Here is a 21,693-nt window from a genome sequence, read left to right as displayed (position 1 = left end):
CTCCCCGGGGCCTGATGCCACCCCCACCTGTGGCCGGGTTGAGCTGGGGCGCAGCCCCCAGCCCCTCGGCACGCCGAGGCTCTTAGCTCTCACACACGAGGCCGCGGAGCAGGCCCGCGGCGCTTCCCTCGCTCAAAGGCTGCTGGGCACACAGGGACGCTGGACGCCCTCCTGTGCGCTCAGCCGCAGAGATCGGGAACTGTTGGGGTCCGGCTGGGTCTTCCCGGTTACGGTTGCCATGACGCGCTTGGGGGTTCCACCAGCCTTTGTCTGGAATCAGGGCGGGGGCATCGCCCCAGCTCCCCGCCCAGGGCCCACAGCCCCACTGAGCCCAGCCTGGGCCTGCGGAGCCACACGAGGCGGCACGGGGGGCCCTGCCCGAGGGTGGCAGTGTCACCGTAATTGCAATGAAACTCTCTAACGAAACGGAGCATTAAGAAGCAGGCATTCCTTATTGAGGTGCTAGATGCACGGGAAATCGTCCCACCTAGCGTGCATACTGGTCTAAAAATCTGGACAGAATGAATTCAGTAACTTCGTACATAATCATGAAAAATTCACAGAATATTGATACACTGTCATTACTTTTTCTAGAAATCATTATAATATTCCCCACCCACTTGTGCATGATCAGTATTTTGAGTTGAGCGTTGTCTGGTGGTCCTGGGGGTCGCCAGCGCGCCCCCTCCTCCACTCCGTTGGTTGAGCTTTCCTTAAAACTCTCCACGCGTGCTGTTGAGAACAGGTCACGGTGCTCCTTCCTCTTCTTTACCCCTCAAGTTCTGCCTCAGGACCCGTTCTATGCTTTGTCCTCGCGGCCAGCCTTCGTTCTACCATCCCTCTCCACCACCAGAGCTGTGCCAGGCTGACTTTTAACAAGGAGAATAAGACATTTTCCCGACAATCCTAAAACTCCCAGTTCTCTCTGAGGATTAACAGGTGACATAGGAAGTCTGTCCTATGTGACTGCAGGGACACGGACAGCAAACACCGCCTAATATCGCTACAACAGACAAAAAACCACGTTGTTCTAGAATTACATTGCTTAATCATTTTATAACAGCAGGGCCGGGAAGGAAGCGGTGCGGGCACAGAGGGGTCGGTGCGAATTTTTCATGGTGTGTGGCTATTTCTCACACAACCAAAGCAGGAGAATGCGAAAGGGAAGAAGACAACTTCTTCCCACCCCTCCTCTTCCCGGGCTCAACTTTATATTCAATTATCTCCACCTCCTTTCCCCACTCCAAGCGGCACAGGGGGGAAGAGGGAATGCGGGTTATGGTCAGGCCATCACACGTCGCTTTACGCCACCCCTTCCTCCTCGGGGCAAGAACTCCTCACATTCCCCCCCTGCTGCAGCAATGAATCCCTCGCACGGGCTACAGTCCTCGATAAACTGCTCCGGCGTGGGTCGTTTTTCCACGGGGTGCAGTCCCTCCCGAACAGCTGGCCCAGCGGGCCCTCCACGGGCCACAGCCTGCTTCAGGCCTCCGCCTGCCCCGGCGTGGGGCCCTCCATGGGCTGCAGGGGGACAACCTGCTCCACCATGGGCTGCACCGCAGGCTGCAGGGGAATCTCTGCCCGTAGCAGCATTACTGCTCCCCCTCCTTCACTCCCCTTGGCGTCTGCAGCCGTTCCTCTCACAAAAAATTCTTCACAACAGGCAGGCAGACGCCTCTCAGGTTCCCGTCACATCGTCCATCTCATCTCCCCTCCACTTCTTGCAGCCGAGCTGGGCTGAATGGGGCCAAGATGGCTGCCCCGGGGGAGGCCGGAGGCTGAGGGCCACAAGGCCCACAAGGCTCGCTGCCCCCACTCAGCTTCTTCACAACTTCTCTCTTTTTTTCTTTTTATTTTTCCCCTTCTTAAATACGTTATCACAGAGGCCTTGTCAGGGAACGTTCTGCTACCAATTAGCTCGGCCCTGGCCAGCGGCAGGTCCGCCCTAGGCCCGGCCGTGTCCACTGGACAAAGGGGAAACTTCTAGAAGCTTCTTGCAGAAGCTGCCATCACAGCCTCCCCCACGCTGAACAAAACCAACACACCCAGGTTGTGTTTAAGCCCAACCACGTTTTTAAGAGAAGATTTTTCCTGTGAGCAAGAGTGTGATTTTTTTAAAAAAAAAAAGATGTAAATAAAGGTGGTTTTATTTTTTGGGTTTATTATTTTTTTTGAATAAAACAGAGTCTTCCAGAGCTCCGGTCAGGCTGAACCTTGCAGAGGGCAGAGCCAGGTCCTGGGAAGCCTTCAGTTTCAGGTGTTGCCCACTGGAAAGAGCAGCAGTCCTGCCGTTCTGCAGAAGATGCTGGCTCTTGTGGGGCTGAGGTCTCTCTTCTCCTCTTTGACTTGGGGAAGTGGGCATGCCTCAGCCCGCAGAGCGTCGTGGGGCTGGGGCTGCGGCTTCGTCTCTGTGGGAGCAGAGTCCCCACTGGGGGCCGAGTGCCATCACCTCCTCCACGCCCTCAGCACCTGTGAGATCCGTCGCCGCAGATTAAACCTGGGCCTCCGCTGCCTTTCTTGGAGGATGAGGGTGACCTGAGACGCCAGGGAACGGACCGGGAGGCTGGTGTCGTTCTTTGCCTCTTCAAGGACTGTGGGGACAAAGCAGCAGGGGTGAGGTGACAGCCCTTTGTCCCCTCCAGGCAGGGCACATTGCAGCCCAAGATTCCTGGGGCTAGGAGGGAGCCAGGGGGCAGGTGGCTGCGCTGGGGCTGCTGGTCAGGAACAACCCCATCCAGAAACACCCCCCTCCCCACAGACGCAGTGGCAGCAAAGCCCCCTTTGGCCGGGCTGGGGGGGAGCCCTGGCTGGGAGTCCTTCGTCCTCCCCGCTGCCCTTACTCACTCTGGATGATGTTCTCCATCTCCTCGGGCTCATTCAGCTGCCGCCCGATGAGCCCTGGGGGGACACAGTGTGTCGGGGACCCCACCGCGTGTTAGGGACCCTGCCATGCAGCCTGCCTGGCCGCACAGCTCCCCGGGGAGGTGCAGCATCGGGGAGGGGGTGGATGAGCCTCCTGCCAGGGGTGGGAGGGGTGAAGGGGTGCCCAAGAGAGGCAGGGACCCCAGGGCTCGTGGCTCACCGATGAACCTGACAGCTTCTCGCCGCAGGGTCTCCTGTGGGCTCTGCAGGTAGGGCTGGCTCTGGCGCAGGTAGACCTCGGCCCTGCTGCTCTTCCTGGCCAGCTGGAGGGAGGAGAACGGCGCAGGATTGGTGCAGAGCTGGCCCCGAGTCGGGCTGTCCCCCTGCCCAGGGCCACTCTCCTTCCCCCCAGCTCCCTGCCGTGCGGCATTGGGTTTTGGAGGGAGCAGAGGGCTACCCGGGGACACCAGGGCGCCATGCTGGTGGCAGGGTCCCCTTTGGGACCCCGGGGCCGAGGACAGCCTGGAGCAGAGCCTGCTCTGGGAGGCTGTGTGCAGCCGTGGGGGCACAGCCCTCCGTCCCCCGCGCTGGGCACAGAGCAGGGCTCACCCAGGGAGGATGGCGGGGGTGTTGGGGCCGTGCTTACCAGGCACTCGCTGATCCTCCACGCCTGCGTGGTCTCGGCCAGCTGCGCCAGCTGCCTCCACTTTAGGAACAGGCCAGCGCAGTGGAGGGCTTCCTGGGAGGCCTGGTGAGCAGTAGAGATGCCACCACCATCAGCAGGGCCACAGGAGCCCGTGTCCCCCCTCTTGGCAGGGCTCAGAGCCTGTCCCGGCCCGTGCGGGGAAGAGGCACCAGCTGGGCACTGATGCTGCCCCCGGGTTCGGCATCTCCCAGGGGGAGATCAGGGCAGCCACCCTCTCTGGCTGGAAGCCCGTCGGGGCTTCAACGTTTTGGTCAGGTTGGGAACCCCACCTTGGCCACGTTCTTGTTCTCGTCATGCAGGTGAAAGAGCAGTGGCAGCAGGCTGTCCCACACCACCTGCTTCATCTTCTTCTTTTCAGTGCTTGCCACAACCCCGATTGTGCTCTGGAAGAGCTGGATGGAGAGCTCCCGCACGGTGTCCGACTCCTGGGGGAGGAAGGGATGGGGAGCTCAGCCCCAAGCCCGTGCTGAGCAAGGGGCTGAGGTGGAGGCGGAAAAGCGGAGGCAGGCAACCCTGCTCCAAAAGGCAGCGAGCTGTGGCACGCAGAAGGTCACCCAGAGGGGCTGGGGTCCCCGGGGCTGAGGGCTGGTGAGGGAGAGCCTGTGGAGGGCTGGGGGATGCTGCCAGGGCAGGGTGGGGATTGGTGGGGCTCAGCATGCCTGCTGCTGTCCTGCCAGCAGCGTCCTCTGCAGCAGGGAGGCTGAGCCGGGGTGAGTCTATGCAGGGGCTCTGGGACGCAGCACGGAGCCACGGAGGGCAGCAATGGGGTCTGGGGGCTGCGGGGCAAAGCATCCCCCTGCAGAGCAGGAGGGCTGCGCTGGGAGGTGTGAACGGAGGTGCCTGGTGAGGGGGGCACGGGGCTCTCCCCCAGCCTTACGTGGTCAAAGAGTGGCTGGAGCTTGCTGGCCAGCAGCAGGGCGGTGAGGCTGGGCGCGTTCCCCTCCAGCAGCTGGAGCATGTTGCTGAGCACAAGCAGGGCCAGGGCGGCGGCGTCACCGTCAGCACTCTGCAGCTGCTCCATGACGTGCTGCATCAGGACGAGGGTTCTCCTTGCCTGTGTGAGACACGCCACCTCCTTGTTGTTAAGCAGCGACCTCGGTGAACATCGGGCACCCTGCCGGCTCCTGGGCAGGCAGCGCGGGTGAGGAGGGCAAGGTCCCGGCGGACAGGGCTCACCAGCACAGCCGCGTTACCCACCGCCCCCTGCTCCACCCCGGGCTGCTGTCCCAGCTGCTCCCGACTCACCGTGTCAGGCCTCTCGGTGAGCCTGAGGATCCCCCTGAGCACCAGGCTGGACATCCCCAGGCACTGGCTCTGCAGGTACATGGGGAAGATTGCCAGGGCACGGTCCAGCTCTTGGCTGAGGTCGGTGCAGTCCAGCATCTGAAACACACGCAGCGGGAGCTGGTGAGGTGAGGTGCCGGCTCTGACCGTCAGCTCAGGGCCAGGACGCCAGGGCAAGACCAAGCCCAGACGGAGGCGGCAGGGATTGCGGAGAGCCCCCGTGCCCCACACCACACCGTGTTGGTTGTTCGCCTGCCCCTCCACAATGCCGACCGGAGGCCACCCGCTGCCCCGGCTCCCCTCGTAGCGGTGGGCGTGGGAGAGCCGAACGTCAGAGGGAGCTTGGAGCAGTGCCATTAGGCTCACCTCGATGAGGAAAACCATGAGGGCCATCTCCTGAATGGGGTCTTCCACCCTGAGGAGCTGTACCAGATGGTGGAAGATGGAGGTGCGCAGGTCTGTCGGGGTCTTCATCATCTCCCTGGCAGGGAGAAGGAGGCACCGTCAGGCTTGAGCCAGGTGCGCACATCTCTTTGGGGTTTGCCCCAGTCTGGACATCACCAGTCTGCAGCACTTTCTCCGAGCAATGGGGACGCCCCTGCCATCAGCCCAAAAGGAGGGCGTGGCGTGCCCGGTCCCTGGGGAGCATGGAGAAGGGGCTCTCACCTGGCCACCACGCGCACTCCCGTGAGGTGGCTCTGGGCGCTGAGCAGGGCCTCCCAGCCACCCAGCGTCTCGATGGCCACCGCCTGGCTCTCATAGCCCATGCTGCACAGCAGCCGTTTTGTGGAGTGCACCATAGACCTGCACAAGGAGAAACGCCCAGCTCCCACCGGGACCCCCAGCTTGGTTCCGGGTGGCTGGCAGGGATGAGAGGACAGGGATGGAGCACCTGATGGGAGTGAGCATATTCTCTTGGTGATGCTTCCAGAAGATGTACACCTCCTGCGGTGTCAGCTTGGTGGTGAACGACACTTGGATCAGCATCGCCAGGAAGAGCTGGGGGAAAATTGCCTCCACCTCCTGGAGGCAGGGGGACTCATCCGCCTGATTCGCCCCCACCTCCTGCAGCAGGATCTCGCTTATGGCCCTGGCTGCCTGCGGAAGACACCCAGACACCAAGTTGTCGCCGTGTCCCTGGGGAGGTCAAGGCTCAGGGTGGGCAGGGAAGGGGAGCGGGGGCCCCGCACAGCTGAGAGCAGCTCCAGAGCTCAGCGAGGCCTCATCCAGCAACTCACAGCCAAGGAGAGGATGCGTGGGTTGTCCTTGGGGGAGGTTTTGCACAGCGACGGGCTCATCAGCGTGCTGAGCAGCTCCCCCAGCACCCTCTGCGCCGCCTGGGGCTCAGAGAGCATCACCTTCCACATGTCCACAGCGACACTGCGGGAAGCCAGGGCTCTGTCAGCGGGGACACGCCGGAGGATGGCCGGCTGAAGTCCCTCGGGAGGGTCTTGGGGCCCCTCTCCCAGCGTGAGAGGAGCCCCAAAAGGCTGATGGAGCCCATACCGGGTGCACGTCGGGGAGCACTGCAGCAGGCTGGCCACCATCTCTCTGGGGTGTTTGCCCGTCAGCACCAGCAGGGCCCTGTCCAGGCTGTTGCGGGCTACCACTGCCAAGATGGAGGGCAGGTTTCTGTAGATGGCCCCCACAATCTTCAGCAACTGGAGGGGAGACACAGGTGGGAGTGAGGACGTTAGCAGGGCCAGTGCGACCACGTCCCCAGCTCCTGCTGGGAGCTGCTTCCATTTCCGTTGCGGTGTGCCGGCTTGAGACAGCCTCAGCGCTGGCCAGGTGTGGAGCCGGGGGAGGAACGGTGCCCCGCTGGGCCAGACCATCGGCCGTGTCAGCCATGGCTGCTCACCTGTTCCTGCCGGAAGTCAGACTCCTCCACAAGAACCTCCACCATGTGGGCAGCCACCTTGATGCTGTAGGTGCTTTCAGCTCTCAGGCTCTTGATGGCCATGAGCATGACGTCTACCCGGTCAGAGGGCCTGAGGTATTGCACAAACATCTGCAGGAGGAAGTAGAGGAGGGGAGATTTGTCACCTAGAGTGTCACCCAGAGCATCTCGGCTGTGCAGTGAGAGTGGGACACAGAGCCAGGCTGCGCTGGGAAGCAGAATTGACCGCGGGGGTCAGAGTCTCGTGGGGAACCGGAGCTTGCTTGGGGCCTTTGCCCAGTTGCTCCTCAGGAACAGCACGAGCACTCCTCATCTCCATGCATCATCCGTCCCTTCACTCACGCTGACCAGCCAGGAGCCAAAGTCACTTCTTACCATGAAGATTTTTTTGATGTGCCTGATTCGCAAAACGTGCCAGCACTGCATCTCTTGCCAGAAATTCTGAACCTGCTCCTGGGTGAGGCCAGGATCCCCCCACCTGCCTGAAGAGAAGGAAAATCCATGCGCTCAGAGAGAGGGTGCAGAGCTGGAGGTGCTCTTACAGAGCGTGGGGCTGAAAAGTGGCTGGCAAAGAAAGAGGGCACGCAGCCAGGTCCAGGGAGCATATACCCAGGGAGGTCCAGGGCTCTTGCGAGCGGGGATGAGGGGAAATGTCTTTTCGGCCTGCAGGCAGGCAGGTGAGTTGGATCTGGCTTTCCCTTGCTGAGGAGAGTAGGCCCTGGCTGCCCACGCCTGGGGGGAACCAGCCCGACATGGCTTCTCTTACTTTTCTGCTGGAGGATGAAGACGTGCAGGTGATAGAGAGCCTCTGCAGCCTGCTTGCAGGTCCTGCTGTCCTTGGAGGCGCAGCAGAGGGTGAGGTGTCCCACCAGCCTCCCTAGCATCACAAACCTGTGCGCCTCGGGACACTGATGTCTGAAGCGCGTGGCTTGTGCAAAGCAGGGGCAGAGCTGGGGAAGAGAAGCAGCACGGGCACAGGGTGAGGCCGGGCACAAGGCGAGCCCCAGCTGCTCCCAGAGCGGTCAGGCAGCAGCCCAGAGCAGGGCAGGGCTGGCGGCCCCAGGGTGCTGCCTGTCCCTGTGCTCTAGGAGAGAGCAAGAGCAGGACAGGAGCAGGGCAAAGACCCCGGCTCCCCACCTCCTGCTGGTTGGGCGCCCAGCTTCCCTGGGGGGCGCCGGGGCTCAGGGGCACAGGGATGGGGCCTGGGGCTGCCCAGAGCACGAGCTCGGTACCTGCGGCAGGGTGTAGGTGGTGATGAAGTTGGTGAGCTCAGCAATCCGTGTCACGGCCCTCTCCTGCACCGCTGCCGGCTGGGAATCGGTGAAGGGCAGCAGGAACTGGGAGGAGAAAAGCTGCTGGTGTGCCAGGGAGGTGGCTCGGCACAGCACGGCACCGTGCTTGCCTGGCCAGGCTTGCTCTGGGGCAGTGCCGGGGATGGGGCACGCATCCGTCTTGCCCCTTGCAGCAGCCTGCTGTGGCCAGGCAGGTCACTGCATCCCGCTCCTGCCGCTGCCTCTGCTGCCTTCCGCTCACTGCCCCCGCGAAAAAAAGTCCCTCTGGCCCCCACCCACCCACCCCAAGGCTTTGAGGTGACCGCCTCCCTGGGCACCTGCGCTGGGGGCTCTGGGATATGGCCCACGGTGAAGCCAGAGGCGGGGAGCCCCTGGGCTGGGCTTCCCTTGCCACGCAGGCAGGTGCATCTGGGAGGGAGTGTTGGGCAGGACGGGCAGCGGGCAAGGCTGCAGGGGTGGGGTGAGCTGGGGCAGGAGGAGAAGGGGCTTTGTCACCCAGCCAGAAGGCAGGGGGCTGGGGCGGGGGACACGGCAGGGAAGGAGGCACGTTCCCTGCCCCCCTCCCTGCAGCAGGTGCTGGGGGGGCACCGCTCCAGCTGGGGGTTACTGCCCGTGGGAACCCTGTGCCAAGGCCAGACCTGCAAGATGTTCTGCAGCTCCAGGAGGCCGACGCTGTCGGCGCTGTGTACCAGCGTCTGCAGCATGCTGTCCACCGCGGCCAGGGTCTGCAAGGGGAGGTAGAGTCTTGGGGGCAGCCCTGGAAGCCTGGGCTGGGATGGCCGTGGCCCCGCGGTGCCCAGGAAGGGACCTCGGGGTGGGGGAGCTCTCTGTCGCTCACCCCAAGGTGGCATACCTTGGAGTAGAGAATAGCCTCGGGGCCCCGGCTGCCCGCCTGCGGAGGCAGGTGGAAGACGCTGCCGAGGCAGGTGCAGACGAGGCTGTTGCTCTTCTCCTGCAGAAGCAGCCTGGCTCTGCTGTGGGGACAGAGAGGTGCTCTTCGGACCCAGCAAGGAGGAGGCAGACCCCGGGCTGGGAGACCTGGGCTGATCCCCACGCTGCAGGGGACACCTCAACCCCCTGTGACACTGAAATTCCCCTTTGCGCTGAAAAGCCCGCGGCACGCCCTGCCCTGCTGCCCGCCTCCCTGCGGGAGCCAGGACTGCGGACACCCCCCACTCAGGGCCGTGGCCGTGGCAGCTGCCGGGCACCGGGGACGCCAAGCTGGGGGCTTGGGCAGTTACCTCATGGAGGTGATGGCCAGCATGGCTTGCTGCCGCACCGCGGTGCCCAGGTGGCCAGCGGGCTCCTCTAGCAGCAGCGCCTGGGGAGCAGAGCAAGGTGGGACAGGTCAGGACACGGCAGTTGTTGGGTTCAAGTCGTGGCTCCAGCTGGGCCACCCAGCTGGCTTTGGAGGATCTCCCAGGATGGAGACACGGAGCAGTGCTCATGCGCATCCCCGCTACCTCCTGTCCCCAGGGCTGGGCCCCTGCCCATGCCCCTGCCCCTGCCCCTGCCTCAGCCTGGCTGGCCGTCCCCACACCTTGATGGTCTCCATCATCTCCCACTGCCAGAGGCAAAGTATGCTCCACAGCCCGGAGTCCACCTTGGCGATGCTGCAGATGGTGCAGATGGCAGCCAGAAACTTCAGCTTCTGGTCCTCTTCCTGCCAGCCAGGGAGGGCACGGACAGACAGACAGCGTCAGGAGGGAGAGACAGCCGGCGGGGCCTCGCACGGCCCCTGGCACCTCCCGAGCATGGGATGGGGGAACAAAGAGCGGCCGGGACATGTGGGCGCAGCCTCGTAGAAGCGGCCGTGGATACCTTTGGTGTGGTCGCGAGGCAGGCTCGGATGGTGGCCAGGGTCTCTTCCCCTTCCTCCCTGGGCTCAGCTGAGGCGGAGCAGTGCGAACCTGGCCAAGAGAGAGCAGGCAGGGCTGGGGACAGGCAGGGGGGACAACCGCAGCCCTGTGCCCAGCTGCCGGGGATGTCAGCAGCCCTGGCTCAAGGCTGGGACACAGATGTCCCCTGTGCGCCCCAGGGGAGAGGGCACAATGCCGGAGGGCAGCACGGGGAGGGGGCCTGGGCATGCCCGGGCCAGGGAGGCGCCGGCAGCGGGCGGCAAGGAGGGTCCCTGTCCCGGGGATGCCATGACAAGGCTGGCTGCCTGGCTGCTGCGCCGTGGGAGCCCCGAGGGCAGGGCAGGCAGGGTGGGCAGCCCCCTGCCCGCAGCGCCCACACACTCACCCGCCAGCAGCGGCTGCACTCGGCTCTCCTCGCTGGGCTGTGGCCTGGAGGAGCGAGCCGGGGCAGCTCCCCTCTCCTCCCAGGCAAGCTTGGGGCGCTCAGGGGGCCTCCTGTCCATCCTGCGGGAGGGACAGACGGAGGAAAGGGGTGAGGGGGACCGCGCAGCACCCGGAGCTGCCCGGCCAGGGGCAGTGGGGCACAGGCGGCCCTCCTCAGGGGGCTCCTCGCTCCCACCCTGTCCCAACACTGTCCTCCCAGACGCCGTGCAGGCCGGGCCGGCTGACACAGGGTGTCACAAAGCGCCCCAACTTCAGCCCCCCAAGCCCACTGATCCCCCCCTGCCCCGGACTCCTCCTGCTGCCCCTGAGCCCCATGAACCCATCCTTGCCCCGGGGCAGACAGGACTGACTCCCTCCTCCTCCTCCTCCTGCAATGGGGCTGGGCTTCATCTGCACCAGGGGCATCTCCCTTCTCGCAGGGACCTCCCTGTCCCCCATCCCCTGGCTCCCCGGGGCCTGATGCCACCCCCACCTGTGGCCGGGTTGAGCTGGGGCGCAGCCCCCAGCCCCTCGGCACGCCGAGGCTCTTAGCTCTCACACACGAGGCCGCGGAGCAGGCCCGCGGCGCTTCCCTCGCTCAAAGGCTGCTGGGCACACAGGGACGCTGGACGCCCTCCTGTGCGCTCAGCCGCAGAGATCGGGAACTGTTGGGGTCCGGCTGGGTCTTCCCGGTTACGGTTGCCATGACGCGCTTGGGGGTTCCACCAGCCTTTGTCTGGAATCAGGGCGGGGGCATCGCCCCAGCTCCCCGCCCAGGGCCCACAGCCCCACTGAGCCCAGCCTGGGCCTGCGGAGCCACACGAGGCGGCACGGGGGGCCCTGCCCGAGGGTGGCAGTGTCACCGTAATTGCAATGAAACTCTCTAACGAAACGGAGCATTAAGAAGCAGGCATTCCTTATTGAGGTGCTAGATGCACGGGGAATCCTCCCACCTAGCGTGCATACTGGTCTAAAAATCTGGACAGAATGAATTCAGTAACTTCGTACGTAATCATGAAAAATTCACAGAATATTGATACACTGTCATTACTTTTTCTAGAAATCATTATAATATTCCCCACCCACTTGTGCATGATCAGTATTTTGAGTTGAGCGTTGTCTGGTGGTCCTGGGGGTCGCCAGCGCGCCCCCTCCTCCACTCCGTTGGTTGAGCTTTCCTTAAAACTCTCCACGCGTGCTGTTGAGAACAGGTCACGGTGCTCCTTCCTCTTCTTTACCCCTCAAGTTCTGCCTCAGGACCCGTTCTATGCTTTGTCCTCGCGGCCAGCCTTCGTTCTACCATCCCTCTCCACCACCAGAGCTGTGCCAGGCTGACTTTTAACAAGGAGAATAAGACATTTTCCCGACAATCCTAAAACTCCCAGTTCTCTCTGAGGATTAACAGGTGACATAGGAAGTCTGTCCTATGTGACTGCAGGGACACGGACAGCAAACACCGCCTAATATCGCTACAACAGACAAAAAACCACGTTGTTCTAGAATTACATTGCTTAATCATTTTATAACAGCAGGACCGGGAAGGAAGCGGTGCGGGCACAGAGGGGTCGGTGCGAATTTTTCATGGTGTGTGGCTATTTCTCACACAACCAAAGCAGGAGAATGTGAAAGGGAAGAAGACAACTTCTTCCCACCCCTCCTCTTCCCGGGCTCAACTTTATATTCAATTATCTCCACCTCCTTTCCCCACTCCAAGCGGCACAGGGGGGAAGAGGGAATGCGGGTTATGGTCAGGCCATCACACGTCGCTTTACGCCACCCCTTCCTCCTCGGGGCAAGAACTCCTCACATTCCCCCCCTGCTGCAGCAATGAATACCTCGCACGGGCTACAGTCCTCGATAAACTGCTCCGGCGTGGGTCGTTTTTCCACGGGGTGCAGTCCCTCCCGAACAGCTGGCCCAGCGGGCCCTCCACGGGCCACAGCCTGCTTCAGGCCTCCGCCTGCCCCAGCGTGGGGCCCTCCATGGGCTGCAGGGGGACAACCTGCTCCACCATGGGCTGCACCGCAGGCTGCAGGGGAATCTCTGCCCGTAGCAGCATTACTGCTCCCCCTCCTTCACTCCCCTTGGCGTCTGCAGCCGTTCCTCTCACAAAAAATTCTTCACAACAGGCAGGCAGACGCCTCTCAGGTTCCCGTCACATCGTCCATCTCATCTCCCCTCCACTTCTTGCAGCCGAGCTGGGCTGAATGGGGCCAAGATGGCTGCCCCGGGGGAGGCCGGAGGCTGAGGGCCACAAGGCCCACAAGGCTCGCTGCCCCCACTCAGCTTCTTCACAACTTCTCTCTTTTTTTCTTTTTATTTTTCCCCTTCTTAAATACGTTATCACAGAGGCCTTGTCAGGGAACGTTCTGCTACCAATTAGCTCGGCCCTGGCCAGCGGCAGGTCCGCCCTAGGCCCGGCCGTGTCCACTGGACAAAGGGGAAACTTCTAGAAGCTTCTTGCAGAAGCTGCCATCACAGCCTCCCCCACGCTGAACAAAACCAACACACCCAGGTTGTGTTTAAGCCCAACCACGTTTTTAAGAGAAGATTTTTCCTGTGAGCAAGAGTGTGATTTTTTTAAAAAAAAAAAGATGTAAATAAAGGTGGTTTTATTTTTTGGGTTTATTATTTTTTTTGAATAAAACAGAGTCTTCCAGAGCTCCGGTCAGGCTGAACCTTGCAGAGGGCAGAGCCAGGTCCTGGGAAGCCTTCAGTTTCAGGTGTTGCCCACTGGAAAGAGCAGCAGTCCTGCCGTTCTGCAGAAGATGCTGGCTCTTGTGGGGCTGAGGTCTCTCTTCTCCTCTTTGACTTGGGGAAGTGGGCATGCCTCAGCCCGCAGAGCGTTGTGGGGCTGGGGCTGCGGCTTCGTCTCTGTGGGAGCAGAGTCCCCACTGGGGGCCGAGTGCCATCACCTCCTCCACGCCCTCAGCACCTGTGAGATCCGTCGCCGCAGATTAAACCTGGGCCTCCGCTGCCTTTCTTGGAGGATGAGGGTGACCTGAGACGCCAGGGAACGGACCGGGAGGCTGGTGTCGTTCTTTGCCTCTTCAAGGACTGTGGGGACAAAGCAGCAGGGGTGAGGTGACAGCCCTTTGTCCCCTCCAGGCAGGGCACATTGCAGCCCAAGATTCCTGGGGCTAGGAGGGAGCCAGGGGGCAGGTGGCTGCGCTGGGGCTGCTGGTCAGGAACAACCCCATCCAGAAACACCCCCCTCCCCACAGACGCAGTGGCAGCAAAGCCCCCTTTGGCCGGGCTGGGGGGGAGCCCTGGCCGGGAGTCCTTCGTCCTCCCCGCTGCCCTTACTCACTCTGGATGATGTTCTCCATCTCCTCGGGCTCATTCAGCTGCCGTCCGATGAGCCCTGGGGGGACACAGTGTGTCGGGGACCCCACCGCGTGTTAGGGACCCTGCCGTGCAGCCTGCCTGGCCGCACAGCTCCCCGGGGAGGTGCAGCATCGGGGAGGGGGTGGATGAGCCTCCTGCCAGGGGTGGGAGGGGTGAAGGGGTGCCCAAGAGAGGCAGGGACCCCAGGGCTCGTGGCTCACCGATGAACCTGACAGCTTCTCGCCGCAGGGACTCCTGTGGGCTCTGCAGGTAGGGCTGGCTCTGGCGCAGGTAGACCTCGGCCCTGCTGCTCTTCCTGGCCAGCTGGAGGGAGGAGAACGGCGCAGGATTGGTGCAGAGCTGGCCCCGAGTCGGGCTGTCCCCCTGCCCAGGGCCACTCTCCTTCCCCCCAGCTCCCTGCCGTGCGGCATTGGGTTTTGGAGGGAGCAGAGGGCTACCCGGGGACACCAGGGCGCCATGCTGGTGGCAGGGTCCCCTTTGGGACCCCGGGGCCGAGGACAGCCTGGAGCAGAGCCTGCTCTGGGAGGCTGTGTGCAGCCGTGGGGGCACAGCCCTCCGTCCCCCGCGCTGGGCACAGAGCAGGGCTCACCCAGGGAGGATGGCGGGGGTGTTGGGGCCGTGCTTACCAGGCACTCGCTGATCCTCCACGCCTGCGTGGTCTTGGCCAGCTGCGCCAGCTGCCTCCACTTTAGGAACAGGCCAGCGCAGTGGAGGGCTTCCTGGGAGGCCTGGTGAGCAGCAGAGATGCCACCACCATCAGCAGGGCCACAGGAGCCCGTGTCCCCCCTCTTGGCAGGGCTCAGAGCCTGTCCCGGCCCGTGCCGGGAAGAGGCACCAGCTGGGCACTGATGCTGCCCCCGGGTTCGGCATCTCCCAGGGGGAGATCAGGGCAGCCACCCTCTCTGGCTGGAAGCCCGTCGGGGCTTCAACGTTTTGGTCAGGTTGGGAACCCCACCTTGGCCACGTTCTTGTTCTCGTCATGCAGGTGAAAGAGCAGTGGCAGCAGGCTGTCCCACACCACCTGCTTCATCTTCTTCTTTTCAGTGCTTGCCACAACCCCCATTGTGCTCTGGAAGAGCTGGATGGAGAGCTCCCGCACGGTGTCCGACTCCTGGGGGAGGAAGGGATGGGGAGCTCAGCCCCAAGCCCGTGCTGAGCAAGGGGCTGAGGTGGAGGCGGAAAAGCGGAGGCAGGCAACCCTGCTCCAAAAGGCAGCGAGCTGTGGCATGCAGAAGGTCACCCAGAGGGGCTGGGGTCCCCGGGGCTGAGGGCTGGTGAGGGAGAGCCTGTGGAGGGCTGGGGGATGCTGCCAGGGCAGGGTGGGGATTGGTGGGGCTCAGCATGCCTGCTGCTGTCCTGCCAGCAGCGTCCTCTGCAGCAGGGAGGCTGAGCCGGGGTGAGTCTATGCAGGGGCTCTGGGACGCAGCACGGAGCCACGGAGGGCAGCAATGGGGTCTGGGGGCTGCGGGGCAAAGCATCCCCCTGCAGAGCAGGAGGGCTGCGCTGGGAGGTGTGAACGGAGGTGCCTGGTGAGGGGGGCACGGGGCTCTCCCCCAGCCTTACGTGGTCAAAGAGTGGCTGGAGCTTGCTGGCCAGCAGCAGGGCGGTGAGGCTGGGCGCGTTCCCCTCCAGCAGCTGGAGCATGTTGCTGAGCACAAGCAGGGCCAGGGCGGCGGCGTCACCGTCAGCACTCTGCAGCTGCTCCATGACGTGCTGCATCAGGACGAGGGTTCTCCTTGCCTGTGTGAGACACGCCACCTCCTTGTTGTTAAGCAGCGACCTCGGTGAACATCGGGCACCCTGCCGGCTCCTGGGCAGGCAGCGCGGGTGAGGAGGGCAAGGTCCCGGCGGACAGGGCTCACCAGCACAGCCGCGTTACCCACCGCCCCCTGCTCCACCCCGGGCTGCTGTCCCAGCTGCCCCCGACTCACCGTGTCAGGCCTCTCGGTGAGCCTGAGGATCCCCCTGAGCACCAGGCTGGACATCCCCAGGCACTGGCTCTGCAGGTACATGGGGAAGATTGCCAGGGCACGGTCCAGCTCTTGGCTGAGGTCGGTGCAGTCCAGCATCTGAAACACACGCAGCGGGAGCTGGTGAGGTGAGGTGCCGGCTCTGACCGTCAGCTCAGGGCCAGGACGCCAGGGCAAGACCAAGCCCAGACGGAGGCGGCAGGGATTGCGGAGAGCCCCCGTGCCCCACACCACACCGTGTTGGTTGTTCGCCTGCCCCTCCACAATGCCGACCGGAGGCCACCCGCTGCCCCGGCTCCCCTCGTAGCGGTGGGCGTGGGAGAGCCGAACGTCAGAGGGAGCTTGGAGCAGTGCCATTAGGCTCACCTCGATGAGGAAAACCATGAGGGCCATCTCCTGAATGGGGTCTTCCACCCTGAGGAGCTGTACCAGATGGTGGAAGATGGAGGTGCGCAGGTCTGTCGGGGTCTTCATCATCTCCCTGGCAGGGAGAAGGAGGCACCGTCAGGCTTGAGCCAGGTGCGCACATCTCTTTGGGGTTTGCCCCAGTCTGGACATCACCAGTCTGCAGCACTTTCTCCGAGCAATGGGGACGCCCCTGCCATCAGCCCAAAAGGAGGGTGTGGCGTGCCCGGTCCCTGGGGAGCGTGGAGAAGGGGCTCTCACCTGGCCACCACGCGCACTCCCGTGAGGTGGCTCTGGGCGCTGAGCAGGGCCTCCCAGCCACCCAGCGTCTCGATGGCCACCGCCTGGCTCTCATAGCCCATGCTGCACAGCAGCCGTTTTGTGGAGTGCACCACAGACCTGCACAAGGAGAAACGCCCAGCTCCCACCGGGACCCCCAGCTTGGTTCCGGGTGGCTGGCACGGATGAGAGGACAGGGATGGAGCACCTGATGGGAGTGAGCATATTCTCTTGGTGATGCTTCCAGAAGATGTACACCTCCTGCGGTGTCAGCTTGGTGGTGAACGACACTTGGATCAGCATCGCCAGGAAGAGCTGGGGGAAAATTGCCTCCACCTCCTGGAGGCAGGGGGACTCATCCGCCTGATTCGCCCCCACCTCCTGCAGCAGGATCTCGCTTATGGCCCTGGCTGCCTGCGGAAGACACCCAGACACCAAGTTGTCGCCGTGTCCCTGGGGAGGTCAAGGCTCAGGGTGGGCAGGGAAGGGGAGCGGGGGCCCCGCACAGCTGAGAGCAGCTCCAGAGCTCAGCGAGGCCTCATCCAGCAACTCACAGCCAAGGAGAGGATGCGTGGGTTGTCCTTGGGGGAGGTTTTGCACAGCGACGGGCTCATCAGCGTGCTGAGCAGCTCCCCCAGCACCCTCTGCGCTGCCTGGGGCTCAGAGAGCATCACCTTCCACATGTCCACAGCGACACTGCGGGAAGCCAGGGCTCTGTCAGCGGGGACACGCCGGAGGATGGCCGGCTGAAGTCCCTCGGGAGGGTCTTGGGGCCCCTCTCCCAGCGTGAGAGGAGCCCCAAAAGGCTGATGGAGCCCATACCGGGTGCACGTCGGGGAGCACTGCAGCAGGCTGGCCACCATCTCTCTGGGGTGTTTGCCCGTCAGCACCAGCAGGGCCCTGTCCAGGCTGTTGCGGGCTACCACTGCCAAGATGGAGGGCAGGTTTCTGTAGATGGCCCCCACAATCTTCAGCAACTGGAGGGGAGACACAGGTGGGAGTGAGGACGTTAGCAGGGCCAGTGCGACCACGTCCCCAGCTCCTGCTGGGAGCTGCTTCCATTTCCGTTGCGGTGTGCCGGCTTGAGACAGCCTCAGCGCTGGCCAGGTGTGGAGCCGGGGGAGGAACGGTGCCCCGCTGGGCCAGACCATCGGCCGTGTCAGCCATGGCTGCTCACCTGTTCCTGCCGGAAGTCAGACTCCTCCACAAGAACCTCCACCATGTGGGCAGCCACCTTGATGCTGTAGGTGCTTTCAGCTCTCAGGCTCTTGATGGCCATGAGCATGACGTCTACCCGGTCAGAGGGCCTGAGGTATTGCACAAACATCTGCAGGAGGAAGTAGAGGAGGGGAGATTTGTCACCTAGAGTGTCACCCAGAGCATCTCGGCTGTGCAGTGAGAGTGGGACACAGAGCCAGGCTGCGCTGGGAAGCAGAATTGACCGCGGGGGTCAGAGTCTCGTGGGGAACCGGAGCTTGCTTGGGGCCTTTGCCCAGTTGCTCCTCAGGAACAGCACGAGCACTCCTCATCTCCATGCATCATCCGTCCCTTCACTCACGCTGACCAGCCAGGAGCCAAAGTCACTTCTTACCATGAAGATTTTTTTGATGTGCCTGATTCGCAAAACGTGCCAGCACTGCATCTCTTGCCAGAAATTCTGAACCTGCTCCTGGGTGAGGCCAGGATCCCCCCACCTGCCTGAAGAGAAGGAAAATCCATGCGCTCAGAGAGAGGGTGCAGAGCTGGAGGTGCTCTTACAGAGCGTGGGGCTGAAAAGTGGCTGGCAAAGAAAGAGGGCACGCAGCCAGGTCCAGGGAGCATATACCCAGGGAGGTCCAGGGCTCTTGCGAGCGGGGATGAGGGGAAATGTCTTTTCGGCCTGCAGGCAGGCAGGTGAGTTGGATCTGGCTTTCCCTTGCTGAGGAGAGTAGGCCCTGGCTGCCCACGCCTGGGGGGAACCAGCCCGACATGGCTTCTCTTACTTTTCTGCTGGAGGATGAAGACGTGCAGGTGATAGAGAGCCTCTGCAGCCTGCTTGCAGGTCCTGCTGTCCTTGGAGGCGCAGCAGAGGGTGAGGTGTCCCACCAGCCTCCCTAGCATCACAAACCTGTGCGCCTCGGGACACTGATGTCTGAAGCGCGTGGCTTGTGCAAAGCAGGGGCAGAGCTGGGGAAGAGAAGCAGCACGGGCACAGGGTGAGGCCGGGCACAAGGCGAGCCCCAGATGCTCCCAGAGCGGTCAGGCAGCAGCCCAGAGCAGGGCAGGGCTGGCGGCCCCAGGGTGCTGCCTGTCCCTGTGCTCTAGGAGAGAGCAAGAGCAGGACAGGAGCAGGGCAAAGACCCCGGCTCCCCACCTCCTGCTGGTTGGGCGCCCAGCTTCCCTGGGGGGCGCCGGGGCTCAGGGGCACAGGGATGGGGCCTGGGGCTGCCCAGAGCACGAGCTCGGTACCTGCGGCAGGGTGTAGGTGGTGATGAAGTTGGTGAGCTCAGCAATCCGTGTCACGGCCCTCTCCTGCACCGCTGCCGGCTGGGAATCGGTGAAGGGCAGCAGGAACTGGGAGGAGAAAAGCTGCTGGTGTGCCAGGGAGGTGGCTCGGCACAGCACGGCACCGTGCTTGCCTGGCCAGGCTTGCTCTGGGGCAGTGCCGGGGATGGGGCACGCATCCGTCTTGCCCCTTGCAGCAGCCTGCTGTGGCCAGGCAGGTCACTGCATCCCGCTCCTGCCGCTGCCTCTGCTGCCTTCCGCTCACTGCCCCCGCGAAAAAAAGTCCCTCTGGCCCCCACCCACCCACCCCAAGGCTTTGAGGTGACCGCCTCCCTGGGCACCTGCGCTGGGGGCTCTGGGATATGGCCCACGGTGAAGCCAGAGGCGGGGAGCCCCTGGGCTGGGCTTCCCTTGCCACGCAGGCAGGTGCATCTGGGAGGGAGTGTTGGGCAGGACGGGCAGCGGGCAAGGCTGCAGGGGTGGGGTGAGCTGGGGCAGGAGGAGAAGGGGCTTTGTCACCCAGCCAGAAGGCAGGGGGCTGGGGCGGGGGACACGGCAGGGAAGGAGGCACGTTCCCTGCCCCCCTCCCTGCAGCAGGTGCTGGGGGGGCACCGCTCCAGCTGGGGGTTACTGCCCGTGGGAACCCTGTGCCAAGGCCAGACCTGCAAGATGTTCTGCAGCTCCAGGAGGCCGACGCTGTCGGCGCTGCGTACCAGCGTCTGCAGCATGCTGTCCACCGCGGCCAGGGTCTGCAAGGGGAGGTAGAGTCTTGGGGGCAGCCCTGGAAGCCTGGGCTGGGATGGCCGTGGCCCCGCGGTGCCCAGGAAGGGACCTCGGGGTGGGGGAGCTCTCTGTCGCTCACCCCAAGGTGGCATACCTTGGAGTAGAGAATAGCCTCGGGGCCCCGGCTGCCCGCCTGCGGAGGCAGGTGGAAGACGCTGCCGAGGCAGGTGCAGACGAGGCTGTTGCTCTTCTCCTGCAGAAGCAGCCTGGCTCTGCTGTGGGGACAGAGAGGTGCTCTTCGGACCCAGCAAGGAGGAGGCAGACCCCGGGCTGGGAGACCTGGGCTGATCCCCACGCTGCAGGGGACACCTCAACCCCCTGTGACACTGAAATTCCCCTTTGCGCTGAAAAGCCCGCGGCACGCCCTGCCCTGCTGCCCGCCTCCCTGCGGGAGCCAGGACTGCGGACACCCCCCACTCAGGGCCGTGGCCGTGGCAGCTGCCGGGCACCGGGGACGCCAAGCTGGGGGCTTGGGCAGTTACCTCATGGAGGTGATGGCCAGCATGGCTTGCTGCCGCACCGCGGTGCCCAGGTGGCCAGCGGGCTCCTCTAGCAGCAGCGCCTGGGGAGCAGAGCAAGGTGGGACAGGTCAGGACACGGCAGTTGTTGGGTTCAAGTCGCGGCTCCAGCTGGGCCACCCAGCTGGCTTTGGAGGATCTCCCAGGATGGAGACACGGAGCAGTGCTCATGCGCATCCCCGCTACCTCCTGTCCCCAGGGCTGGGCCCCTGCCCATGCCCCTGCCCCTGCCCCTGCCCCTGCCTCAGCCTGGCTGGCCGTCCCCACACCTTGATGGTCTCCATCATCTCCCACTGCCAGAGGCAAAGTATGCTCCACAGCCCGGAGTCCACCTTGGCGATGCTGCAGATGGTGCAGATGGCAGCCAGAAACTTCAGCTTCTGGTCCTCTTCCTGCCAGCCAGGGAGGGCACGGACAGACAGACAGCGTCAGGAGGGAGAGACAGCCGGCGGGGCCTCGCACGGCCCCTGGCACCTCCCGAGCATGGGATGGGGGAACAAAGAGCGGCCGGGACATGTGGGCGCAGCCTCGTAGAAGCGGCCGTGGATACCTTTGGTGTGGTCGCGAGGCAGGCTCGGATGGTGGCCAGGGTCTCTTCCCCTTCCTCCCTGGGCTCAGCTGAGGCGGAGCAGTGCGAACCTGGCCAAGAGAGAGCAGGCAGGGCTGGGGACAGGCGGGGGGACAACCGCAGCCCTGTGCCCAGCTGCCGGGGATGTCAGCAGCCCTGGCTCAAGGCTGGGACACAGATGTCCCCTGTGCGCCCCAGGGGAGAGGGCACAATGCCGGAGGGCAGCACGGGGAGGGGGCCTGGGCATGCCCGGGCCAGGGAGGCGCCGGCAGCGGGCGGCAAGGAGGGTCCCTGTCCCGGGGATGCCATGACAAGGCTGGCTGCCTGGCTGCTGCGCCGTGGGAGCCCCGAGGGCAGGGCAGGCAGGGTGGGCAGCCCCCTGCCCGCAGCGCCCACACACTCACCCGCCAGCAGCGGCTGCACTCGGCTCTCCTCGCTGGGCTGTGGCCGGGAGGAGCGAGCCGGGGCAGCTCCCCTCTCCTCCCAGGCAAGCTTGGGGCGCTCAGGGGGCCTCCTGTCCATCCTGCGGGAGGGACAGACGGAGGAAAGGGGTGAGGGGGACCGCGCAGCACCCGGGGCTGCCCGGCCAGGGGCAGTGGGGCACAGGCGGCCCTCCTCAGGGGGCTCCTCGCTCCCACCCTGTCCCAACACTGTCCTCCCAGACGCCGTGCAGGCCGGGCCGGCTGACACAGGGTGTCACAAAGCGCCTCAACTTCAGCCCCCCAAGCCCACTGATCCCCCCCTGCCCCGGACTCCTCCTGCTGCCCCTGAGCCCCATGAACCCATCCTTGCCCCGGGGCAGACAGGACTGACTCCCTCCTCCTCCTCCTCCTGCAATGGGGCTGGGCTTCATCTGCACCAGGGGCATCTCCCTTCTCGCAGGGACCTCCCTGTCCCCCATCCCCTGGCTCCCCGGGGCCTGATGCCACCCCCACCTGTGGCCGGGTTGAGCTGGGGCGCAGCCCCCAGCCCCTCGGCACGCCGAGGCTCTTAGCTCTCACACACGAGGCCG

At 64.0% G+C, this 21,693-nt stretch overlaps 2 pseudogenes; both read right to left on the bottom strand.

The window, feature by feature from the left end:
• Positions 1-132: 132 nt before the first annotated feature.
• On the bottom strand, positions 133-10,752 carry LOC147599516 (maestro heat-like repeat-containing protein family member 7; annotated as a pseudogene).
• A 172-nt stretch (positions 10,753-10,924) lies between these two features.
• LOC147599515 (maestro heat-like repeat-containing protein family member 7) lies at positions 10,925-21,549 on the bottom strand (annotated as a pseudogene).
• Between the last annotated feature and the right edge of the window lie 144 nt (positions 21,550-21,693).

Source organism: Chlamydotis macqueenii, chromosome 10, assembly GCF_036417535.1.
Source record: "Chlamydotis macqueenii isolate bChlMac1 chromosome 10, bChlMac1.mat, whole genome shotgun sequence".
Taxonomy (NCBI): domain Eukaryota; kingdom Metazoa; phylum Chordata; class Aves; order Otidiformes; family Otididae; genus Chlamydotis; species Chlamydotis macqueenii.
This window is presented reverse-complemented; position numbering and strand designations above follow the sequence as displayed.